The 11,919-nt window shown below is 33.6% G+C and overlaps 1 pseudogene; it reads right to left on the minus strand.

Annotated features, from left to right (window-relative positions):
- Nucleotides 1-6,391: 6,391 nt before the first annotated feature.
- LOC102729473 (nucleophosmin pseudogene) lies at nucleotides 6,392-7,536 on the minus strand (annotated as a pseudogene).
- Between the last annotated feature and the right edge of the window lie 4,383 nt (nucleotides 7,537-11,919).

The raw sequence follows: 11,919 nt of genomic DNA on the forward strand, positions 1-11,919 counted from the left end.
AAATAAATAAATAAATAAATAAAAGATATCATAATCATACTTCAATAAATTTGAAATTTTAGATGAAATGGAAAATCTCCTGAAAAATACAACTTATTAAAATTAAGCCAGAAAGAAATAGAACACTACACTCTTATTTTTTGAAAATAGAATCTTAGAGACCTTCCCAATGAAAACAAACAGACAAAACACGTACTTCAGGACAAGATTCATTCACTGCTAAATTTAAAGAAATAATACTAATTTTTCACAAATATCGTCAGAGTATAGAAAAAGAGGGAGCATTTTTTAACTTTTTAACTTATTTTATGAGACTACAATAGCCTTAATATCAAAATGTCAAGATGAAAATAGAAATCAATCTTATTCATAAACATATTTTAAAAATCCTTAACAAAATATTAGCAAACCAAATCCAGCTATATATCAAAAGAATAATAAAAAAATGAAAAATACATGAAAACTAAAACGAGTTTCTCTAGGAATGTAAAGTTGATTTAACATTTCAATTAAATTATGCAATTCAACACACTAATGTAATAAAGGATTAAAAAATGATCTTTTAAAAGCAAGCACAAATTGTGATAAAATTTCAAAGAAAAAATTTAGATGAACAGCTTGAACAAACTAAAAATTATAAAGAATGTATAAAATCTGATAATTATAGCTATAAATGAAACTATAAGAAATACAAACTTAATGACAAAAAGTTGACAAAATTTAATCATTCTCTAGGAAGTATAATAAAAAGAGTTAAGATATGTGTAAAAATTATAAAGGAAGAAATGAAAGTTGATTTTTGTAGATATATAATCATATACAAAAATAATACAAAACAAATTTCAAATAAATTATTTATTTAGAAAATCAATACAACAAGTCAGTAATCATCCAAGCCAGCAATCAAAATGAACTTGTATTTTTTTTTTAAAGATTTTATTTATTTATTTGAGAGAGAGAGACAGAGAGAGCATGAGAGGGGGGAGGGTCGGGAGGGTCAGAGGGAGAAGCAGACTCCCTGCCGAGCAGGGAGCCCGAAGCGGGACTCGATCCAGGGACTCCAGGATCATGACCTGAGTGGAAGGCAGTCGCTTAACCAAGTGAGCCACCCAGGCGCCCATGAACTTGTATTTTATATGTAACATGAACAGTATAAAAATATAAAATGTATAAGGATGAACAAACTAAGTCTAATGACTATATACATTACAGGAATGCTTGAGAGAAATTAAAAGATGCCTAAATAAGTTGAGGGATACAAGATTTTCATTAACTGAAAAATTTAGTATTGTTAGGATACCAAATCTCTCCAGATTAATGCATAATTTTAATTTAATTTGGATGAGTTTTAAAATATATATTGAGAGGCACCTGGGTGGCTCAGTTGGTTAAGCATCTGCCTTTGGCTCAGATCCTGATCCCAGGTTCCTGGGATTGAGCCCCATGTCATGTTGGTCTCCCTCTCCCTCTGCCCTTCCCCGACTCGTTCTCTCTCTCTCTCTCTCAAGTAAATAGGTCAAATCTTTAAACAAACAAACAAATAAAATATATATTGACACTCAAAGAAACAAACAAACAAAAAATAGCCATGACACCCTTGAGGAAGAATAACAACATTGAGGAAATTTTTCTACTGGTTATCAAAACTTGTAACACTACAAAAATGAAGAGATGGTAATTTTTTTTTAAAGATTTTTATTTATTTATTTGAGGGAGAGAATGAGAGAGAGAGAGCACATGAGCGGGGGGGGGGTCAGAGGGAGAAGCAGACTCCCTGCCGAGCAGGGAGCCTGATGCAGGACTCGATCCCAGGTCTCCAGGATCATGACCTGAGCCGAAGGCAGTCGCTTAACCAACTGAGCCACCCAGGTGCCCAAGAGATGGTAATTTTAATGCAAAGAGAGATTCATAGAAGATTGGAAAAGGCTAAAAAGGTACCTATTGTTGACTGTAAACATCAAATGATACAGACACATTTTGCACAATACCTAGTTCCTAGGAAGTTGTTGAAATATCAGTTTTTATTATATTTTGCATTTTATACTACTTTTTTAAATTTCCCACATCAAGAGATGCCAATTCACCCTAATGATCTCATCTTAACCAATTACATCTGCAATGACTATTTCTAAATGAGGTCACATTCTGAGGTACTGGATGTTAGGACTTCAACATGTGAATTTTGGGGAAACACAATTCAACCTATAACATAGCCCTCCTAAAAACTGTTCCTTTTACACCCAGTTCATCATGCTATTCTGGATTGAAATGTTGGGATTTAAGAAAACAGCAAAGATTATGGAAGACAAAAAAGGCTACCATCCGTGTGAGAATGAGAGTCATTATAAGCTGGGAATCAGTTTTCCACTTTGACAGAAAATTAAAATGACAGAGAATTTCTTTTATAACTAATGAAGTTTTTTTTTTAATACAAGGATATAATAAAAGGGACTACACATTTAATAAGCAAATCAGGAGTTGATTTCCTCTCCTCTCTTTGAGATTTTAAGTACAGTGATAGTAGAATGAAGGTCAGAGCCCCATAGACTGGGACAAGGTTAGTGGAAGTTTAAAAGGCAAATCTCAGGGAGATTACATCACCAGAGCTGGTTCTGACGAGATTCCATTAGTATAATTCATTGACACTTGTATTCCAGTCATCTAGGAGAGCATCTACAAACTAGTAGATGTCCACAGTATGTGTTAAAGAAGTGAACTTTGCTACACAGTACTGACTAGATTATAAAGGAATGGACAGAAATCCAGATTTTATTTTCTCATCCTTAGCTATACTCTCTTATTTCACATAGTCTCAACTTTTTATTCTTCTATTTTTTTCTCTTATCCATTCTTTATTTCCTTCTCCTTTCTCCCACCCCCCTTATTTTTCTGTATTTTGATTCTTCTCTGTACTGCTCTCTCTTTCATTTCCTTTTTTGGGTAGTTTTATTATTTTTTTAACTTTATGAATTTTATAAATGTTTTAAAACACATACCACATTTGTTGGTGAACTTGCCTTTGGAGGGTCACTCCATGACATGTGAATAAAGCTAGTTTAGCTCAACAAGAGGCAGAGCACATAGCAATTAAAAGAATACCCAATTTTATACTCTGGCTTACAGAAGCAGTGCAGCCTTTAAACAATGACTTTACTACATTGAGTATCAACGTACTCAAATATAGAGCAAAGATAATGTTGCTATCTTATACAGGTGTTCTGAAGATTTTGAGCTAATGAATTCATGCTAAATTTGTGCATCACTTCTTGGTACCATATCAAACTTTCAAATGATGTTAATTATAATTATTTGTATTAAGATCTACAGAGAATAGAGAGTGAGAAATTAAACATAGCTCTTAATTAACTTGCTCAGAGGGCCATCCTTTCAAGAAACAGAAAAGAGAGTGGGTAACCATGGATCACATTGGTGTCATGACAGCAGCACTTATAGGGAAGTAATATTCCATTCTGGCCATTATAAATATTTTCTGATCAACTGCTGGACATAAATTATCAAGTGTCTTTGCTTGGCTAAAATTTCTTAGGCTTGCTACTGGTTGATTCCACAGACATTTCCAAATCAGTCACTGAACTATTTAAGAGATATTGACTTGAACAAATATTGCAGCTTAATAGGCATTTTTTTAAATATACTAAATCTTCCCTAAAATATTTTATATAAGTGCAACCTATATAAACAAAATTTATGAATATAAATGTTTCAATTATTAAATTAAAATGCCTGAAATAACCACTCAAACATGAAATTTTGGTAATAAAATAGTGAATATTTGTTAATAAAATGAAACTATACTGATTTAGGGAAAATACTATAGTATTGACCAACAGAAATTTCTGAAATGATGGAAATACTCGATATCTGCTCTGTCTAGTTTGGTACTCATTAGTCACCTGTGACTACTGAGCCCTTGAAATGTGACTAGTATGACTGAGAAAACAAAGCTTTGATTTAATTTAATTAAATTAATTTATATTTAAATTTAAATAGCCACGTATGGCTAGTAGCTTCCATATTGGACAGCGCACATTTATAATGTCAAATTTGTATGGAAAAGTACCTTGAATGTTGTTAGCAGTTATTATTTTGTCAATAATTTTTGTTTCACAATATAAAGACTCTTGTAGAATTATGAGCTTGTTTTATACTGATTTGCTGTTACTTGAAATAAGTAGTCAAATTTAGTGATATTCAGTTTGACAGTCTTTAAGTAAGCTACATAAATAAGTGATTTTCTTTATTACCATCAGTCCAATTTTACTTTATAAATAATAACAATTGTGATATTTGATTTACTATAGTGAAACTAATCTTGAAAAATTTTGAAACTGTTGAAAATCTTATGTTGTTTCTTCACAACCATTACTTTTAAGTTCCAACAATCTAATTTAACTGTGTTTCATACTGAAAGTCTGTGGGATCAAGGGAAATTGATAGTGAGTTAAATTTCTTTCAATCCATTCTAGCTCAATTGATTACTGAAAGAAAAAGTGACTACAATATGATTATTAATATATTTTTTTCCTTTCACAGAATAATTTACAAAATAGGTTTCTGGAGTATTTACTTATTTCACCAGAAAAGGATGTTGAAGAAGTGAACATGTATCCTTCAAATATTTCACCAGCCTGTTGCTCAATAAGTCAACATCTATTCAGTATTTTTTCATGTAGTTATAAGTAAACACTTATTGAATATATAGGAGTATATATTACAATTTATTTATTTAGAGAAAAGACAAAGAAAAATATAATATCTAAATTCATAACCATAGAAATTCTTTTAAAAAGATAGAATTGGAAAAAGATTATAGGTTTAGAGATAGAAGTAGCAATGCATGGAACAATATAATAAAATAAGTATTTGTTGAACCACACCAAATAAAATTTATTCAGGATTTTAAGTTTATAGTCTCAAACTGAAAAAGAAACAGACGATATTCATATTTCCTTTTAAAATGTTTGTCTTTGCTTTTAAAATTAAAAAAATAATGTTATATTGTATTATCACTTGTAATATTGATATTAATCTTAGTTGAAACTTTGCCATTGAGATATAATCACATTAAACTTTGTTACTATTTCCTTTTCAGAGTTTGGAAGAGTGTATCTTTTTATGAGGCAGTTCCATCTCTCTGGTAGTATTATTTCTACCACCCAATAGGTTATTAAGTATTCTACCATTCCCCCAAGATAGAACTCTGCTGTTACTATGCAATGCTGCTATGCACCAATTTGTTGTGTGAGCCAATGGATTGGCTTTTGAAAGTATTTTAATTGTTAAAATTTTTTTAAAAAGTTTGCTACAGGAAAGACATCTGTTGTACTTTACTGCTCCTGGATATGTGTTAATTGTATGAGGGCAACAAACCAAATAATCTTTAGCCAGATTCTTGTTTGAGAGAACAATGCAATTATAACCAAAATAGAAGAAAACCAATAAAAAAAACACAATTTTACTCTTCAGATATATTACTTGTTTTTGCTGCCTGAGTATTATGTGTAGAGAGAACTCTGACAGAATTAAAAATTTCAGCAGATAACTAATCAAAACCCATCATTTCCAGATTACTGTGCTAGATGCTTATGGAGAGACAGAAATAAATTAAAAAACTGAGATCTATATTTTTATACTAAATCTCATAGAAATATTTGAGTAATATAAACTGATCATCCCAATAATCCAGATTCTGAAGGATGGCTTATGCTATTGAAAGTGTTGGTGGTTCCAAACTACATTAATTAACCTCAGATTAAAATGGTTCCAATCTACATTAATTAACCTCAGATTAAAATAGCGAAATAATGATAATTAAAAAAATAAAAATGTGTGAAAATTATTCTGGATAAATTTACACAGAAATCTTTTTCTTTCACAAGTCAGATGCACACATGCACTCACACACACACACACACAAACATACACACACACACACACACGGAACTGACTATGAAGTATATAGTTAGAATTCCAGAGTTTCAGGTTTGACCAACTTTGGAAGAAGTAAGTGGATGGCTAGAATACTATCAATATTCCTTTGAACTCTTATCATGTATTAAGCATTATACTATGTGCTTTATGAGTATTGTCTTATTTAACATAACAATAATATATGATACCTTCTAACATTCTTACTCTAACAGCTAAGGAAATTGATAAAATTTACTTCAGAGTTATTAGGGAAAAAGTCAGAATTCATACTTAGGATTCTTTGTATTATACTTATTAGTTTCCAGTGAGTGGTCCTCAGACCTACAGCACTGACAACACCAGAAAATTTTAGAGAAGCAAATTCTTTTTTTCACCTTATTAAACATTGAGCTTATTTCACATTGAGTATATTTTCACGTCCCCACCATTTCCATTTTCAAACCACCACTACTCCTATGTCCTATCATAACATTTCATATATACTTAAAACCAAGCAAAGGGTGGAATTCCATCTTTAAAAACTAAACAGGCAATTTGGACAACACATCCTTGGCAATGGAACCTGGACAACATGTATCAGACACAGTAGCAAAAGTTCCCATTCTGCATTATAAAAATGACAACCAGATATCAACTGTTACAGAAATGAAATAAGATGGAAATTTTTAGCAAAGTGTTTTAACTATTTCTTAATTTCTTCTTGCTCCATTACCAGGGATCTTAAACAGCCTCTTGGTCCGTCATCTGGAAGCAATTCTTCACATAATTGCTGAACTTGGCTTCCACTTTGGGAAGAGAGGCAACTTTTTCTATATTTGCTTGCATTTTTGCCCTAATAATTTCCATGGGACTAGGTCCTTTCAGTGTTTTGGGCATCTTTTCCTGTTTTTTTGAAAGATTCTTGACCTTTTGATCTTGGTGTTGATGGTTTTGAGTCTTTTCTACTCTGGTTTGGTTTTTGTGTATTTTTTGGCTGGAGTATCTTGCATAGATTTCTTTACTGGAGGCTTTGCTTCAGCTTCCTCATCATCCAAATCATCATCATCATTTTCATCATCATCCTTCATCATCATCATCATCGTTGTTATCGTCTTCTCCATTATCTTCACTGGCAGCAAGTTTTACTTTTTTCTGTGGAAACTTGTTACTACTTCCAGAGGCAGAATGCTTTTCCAGATAAACTAAGGAGTTTCACACCCTCTTCCTCTGTATCTTCTGACTCTGCATTTTCCTCCACTAAGTGCTGTCCACAAATATGTACAGGCCGTGAACCGCATTTCAATGTAAGACCACAGGTGGTGTTATTTCAAAACCCCCAAGGGAAACCGTTGGCTGTACTGACATTTCCAAAGTTGCCAGTGTGACTTTAATTAGACTGCCTTTGTAATTCCTTTCCTCTGCTTCAACAATGTGCAATTCATCCTTTGCACTCACCCCTAAACTGACCATTCTTAAAGATAACTGGTGCTGATTTTCATCGTTATCTACCTTAAAGTGATAATCTCTGTCAGCCTTTAGTTCACAACTGAAAAGATAGTTCTGGGAACTCAGGGGGCTTAGGTCCATGTCCATCCAATCGTCCATGGGATGGCGGCACACACTTGAGTGGGAAAGAAGGCAAATGTAAATAAACTACTACTGTTCCACAGAAGAGCTGTGCAGGACAGCATCACACCAGGGGTAGGGAAGCAAATTTTTGAATCCCAACCAAAAATCTACTGAATCAGAAACTTGGGGGCAAGGTCCAACAACCTATGTTTTTAAAAGTCCTCTGGTGATTCCAATGCATGCTAATGTTTGAGTTTAAGCACCATAACTCATTCTCTTAAACATAGTACTACACTTAAAACAGATATTTGTACTAGGTATTTGTGCCTGAAATAATTGAAATTATTAGAGTACTATCATAGTCAGTTTGGGCTGCTGTTAAAACATTTATTTCTCATAGTTCTGGAGGTTGGTAAGTCCAAGATCAAGGTGCTGGCCAATTCAATGCTTTGGTGAGGGCCCTTTTTCCTGTTTGCATATGGCAACCATCTTACTGTGTGTTAACATGACCTCTTTTATGTACATGCACAGATGGAGAGAGAGCTCTTGTGTCTCCTCCTATACTTACAAAGGAACTAATCTCACCATGAGGGTATCACCCTTATGACTTCATCTTAACTAAATTACCTCCCAAAATACCATCTTACCTCCAAATACCATCACATTAGGGATTAGTGCTTCAACATGTGAATTTTGGAGAAACACAAACACTCAGGCAATAACAAATTCCTAATAATATAATGGATTTCAACAATATGATAATTCCTAATTATGAGGCTCAAATACATCCTTACTGCAAAGCTTCAGTAGATCTTCCACTAATAGAACATCTAAAAAAATCTATAACTCTTGAAATTATTAAGCAGATGCCACATTTAAATAGACTGTAAGAAAAAAATAAATAAGCCTGATTTTCACTTTAGTTGAATGAACAGTGTTTTTAGTTGTATTTAAAATTTCTCTACTTCTCTGGTAATGGAAATAATATATAGTTGTTTAAAAACTGCATACATTTTTCTCATGGTACCATTTATTTAGTAAAGATGAAAATCAAATGCTGCCATTGTTTTAAAAATGTAGTTGAACATCGTATTGGAAAACTGTAGATAGAAATGTTTGAACTCTGAATACCTTCAAAAGCATAGAATGATTTTCAATAGGAAAGTTCAAAATTATAGGAAAATGAATGTAGATAAAACATATCCTCAAAGGATTATGCGCATGATAGGTATACTAGCTTCTTAGGAATACCATAATAGTTACCATTGTTTGAGTGGTTTAAAACAACAGAAATTTATTCCTTTATAGTTCTGGAAGCCAGAAGTACAAAATGAAGTATCAGCAGCCACACTCCCTCCATAGGATCTAGGGGAGAATTCTTCCTTGTCTTCTCTAGTTTCTGGTAGCTGTCAGAATTCCTTAGCTTTACAAATGTGTGCCCCTACCATCCCATGCCTTCTTTTCTATGTGTATCTGGGTGCTTTTCTCTTTTCATAAAGGATACCAATCATTGGATTTAAGGCCTATCCTAAATCCAGGATGATTTCATCTTAAAATCCTTTAAAAAATACATATTCAAAGATGCTATTTCTAAATAAAGTCACATTCAGAAATACTAGGTAAATGAATTATTACAGAACACTAAGCTAACACAGTGGGCAAAAAACTAAACATTAGATTTTAAAAGTTAAACTTGTTAATTACATGCTTTAATTATAATCAAAGAATTATAAAGTAGTATGGTTCATAGTACTTTGATTTATTTCATGTAAATCATCAAATTTCCAGCCTTTATAAATAATATTCTTCTGAAAAGTAATCATCATTCTGAATTTAAGCTATTTTGATCCAGTGTTATTGCAGCTCATTTATCTAGTTAACAACGTGGTTGGCCACAAAATATAGTTTAAATTTTATGGAATATTTTTGTTTTATTTGAGGTTATAGGCATTGTTAAGCAAATTTCAGGAGGAAAAAACTTATTGCATTACTCTATATTCTCAAGATCTTCACAAGGATATTTATAAATATTGAAATTCCTTTTTACCCACCAATAATAACATAAAGACTGTCTATTGTAAACTATCTGTGTGGACAATGATATAATTATTGGTTAAGGAATTCACTTTATATCCACAATGAAAACTGAAACAGCACATGTAGGTCTAACAATTTCAGATAGGCTTATTTATTTGGTAATAAGCCACAGATACTGTGAATAAGTTATGTATAACTTACACTGGTGACAGGATTCATGTAATGTGTTTTGAGACACACTCAGCCATTATGCACATTTCAGGAGGTATAACTCTAAACAAAGGAAGGCACCAAAGAATTAACATGGCAATATAGAAGTTACAAAATTAAATATACCCAGAAGAAATGCAGGATTCCTTAAAATGTGTAGAGCAGGTATAGAAGAAAAGGCAATAATGAAGACTGGAAAATTGGCAATTATATACCCTAATAACATTGAAATGCAAAATATTTAAAATAAATTTGGGACCATACGATACATCTTTCCACTGCCTTCAACCTGAGACACCAGACAGCCTACAAATAAAAATAGGTTAGTAACACCAGCAATCCCAATACAAAATGATAAATGTTATATTAGGGACATGTATAGGAACAAATTCAGGAGTCAGATAAGACTTTTCTGTAACAGTGGCATCTAAGTTGCGGGTTAAAAGGATCAGTTGGGTCTTCACAGAGTGAGAAGGCAGAAGAACATCCCATTCAAAGAGAACAGTGTGTTAAATTACCTGAAGGCAAGTTCAGTTTATTTTATCACAGGGTTTGGGAAGAATAACGCTAAAAGCTGAAGCTGGGAAGGTAAATAGGGCCCACATGAAAAATCTAGTCAGCCAGATAGAGTTTCACTCTGGGAACACTGGGGAGCCAATAATATAGTTTACCAGAGATGTGACATGATCAGATTTGTACTTTAAAAATAATATTTTGGCTACCGTGTGGAAAATGGATTTGATTTGTAAACACGACTGGAGGCAGAGACTCTAGTTGGAGGCTATTAGAGTAATTCAAGCCAGAGATGCTGGTGGCATGGACTGAAGTACATCAGTGGAAATGGAAATGAAATAGACTGATGTGACTCATATTTAGAAGACAGACCTGACACGATCCGGTGATGGATTATATGTGGGAGACAGGAAAAAACGAGAAAGCAGAAAAAGTCTGATGATACATAGTTTCCTGGCTTGAATAGATGGGTAGATAGCAGCGTCACTTTCCCTTAAGGAGTAAGCAGAGTTGAACATGCTAATCAAGATTACCATTTATCTCTTATTTTCCCCCATTCAGTTTCTTTCACAGCATAATTCCACAGCTCTAAATTCAGCTTGAGGACATAATATGAAAGTTGTGACTCTACATAATATGTTGCCAAAGTCAAAGTAGCACATTTCTTACATTTTATTTTTCTGAAATCAAGGCATCTTGTAATCGGTGCCAAAATAAATTTGCCAGGCACTTGGCAGAGGATTACTGTGAGGAAACTACCAGAGGGTGTATTTTGGCAAAGTTATACCTGTGTGCGTTTGCATTTTGTTTTCTTTAAGGAGAGTAGTTAATGAGGATGCATACATAAACTGCAAGTCATCTTGGAATCACCAAGGATGCCCTCCATGAGGAGAGGATGTGAGGGAAGTTCCATTCAAGTTCCTGCATGAAGGCTACCACCGCACGCTAAGTTTGGATCCACATAAATCACTGAGTGTTGCCCCCCTGCAGCGGATGAGTCTCTGGAGAAGGGAAGGAAATTAAGCACTTCTTAATTTAATGTTTGAAATAGACAGACAGCTTGACCTGTCTGAGGAATGGGGAAGATTGTGGGAGAGCATTTATGGGTCTCTCAGGTAGAAGTTGCTGGAACAAATTCTATTGCTAGCAGCTGGAAAGGATAAATATGTGTGAATCTGAAGGCAGAATATAATAATTGCAATATTAAAAACATATGTCAGACCTTAGCACCGAGAGAATGACTGTGTTCTTTGAAGAACAATGTGGCCTGACTAGGATGAAGCCAGCAAAAAATCTTTAATTCAGAGAAACCAGATAACCAGTGTTTGGTACATGCATAATGTGGCATTAAGAAGCAATAGCAAAAGTCAACTAGGCTGACTCTAGTATTTATTGTGTGAGAGTTTAATTGTGCCATTTGAACGGCACAGGAATCCTAGGTTGTTGGAAAATTTACACAAAGATCCAAGCTATACAGGAATTCTTAGTAATAAATCATTAAATACATCCAGCCATAATGAAAAATTATTGTGTGTGCGCTCCAAATTTAAGAAGTAGCTTATAGGGGCGCCTGGGTGGCTCAGTCGTTAAGCGTCTGCCTTCGGCTCAGGTCATGATCCCGGGGTCCTGGGATCGAGCCCCAAATCCCTGCTTGGCAGG

Source organism: Leptonychotes weddellii, chromosome 2 (assembly GCF_054177405.1).
Source record: "Leptonychotes weddellii isolate Sample4059 chromosome 2, ASM5417740v2, whole genome shotgun sequence".
NCBI lineage: Eukaryota > Metazoa > Chordata > Mammalia > Carnivora > Phocidae > Leptonychotes > Leptonychotes weddellii.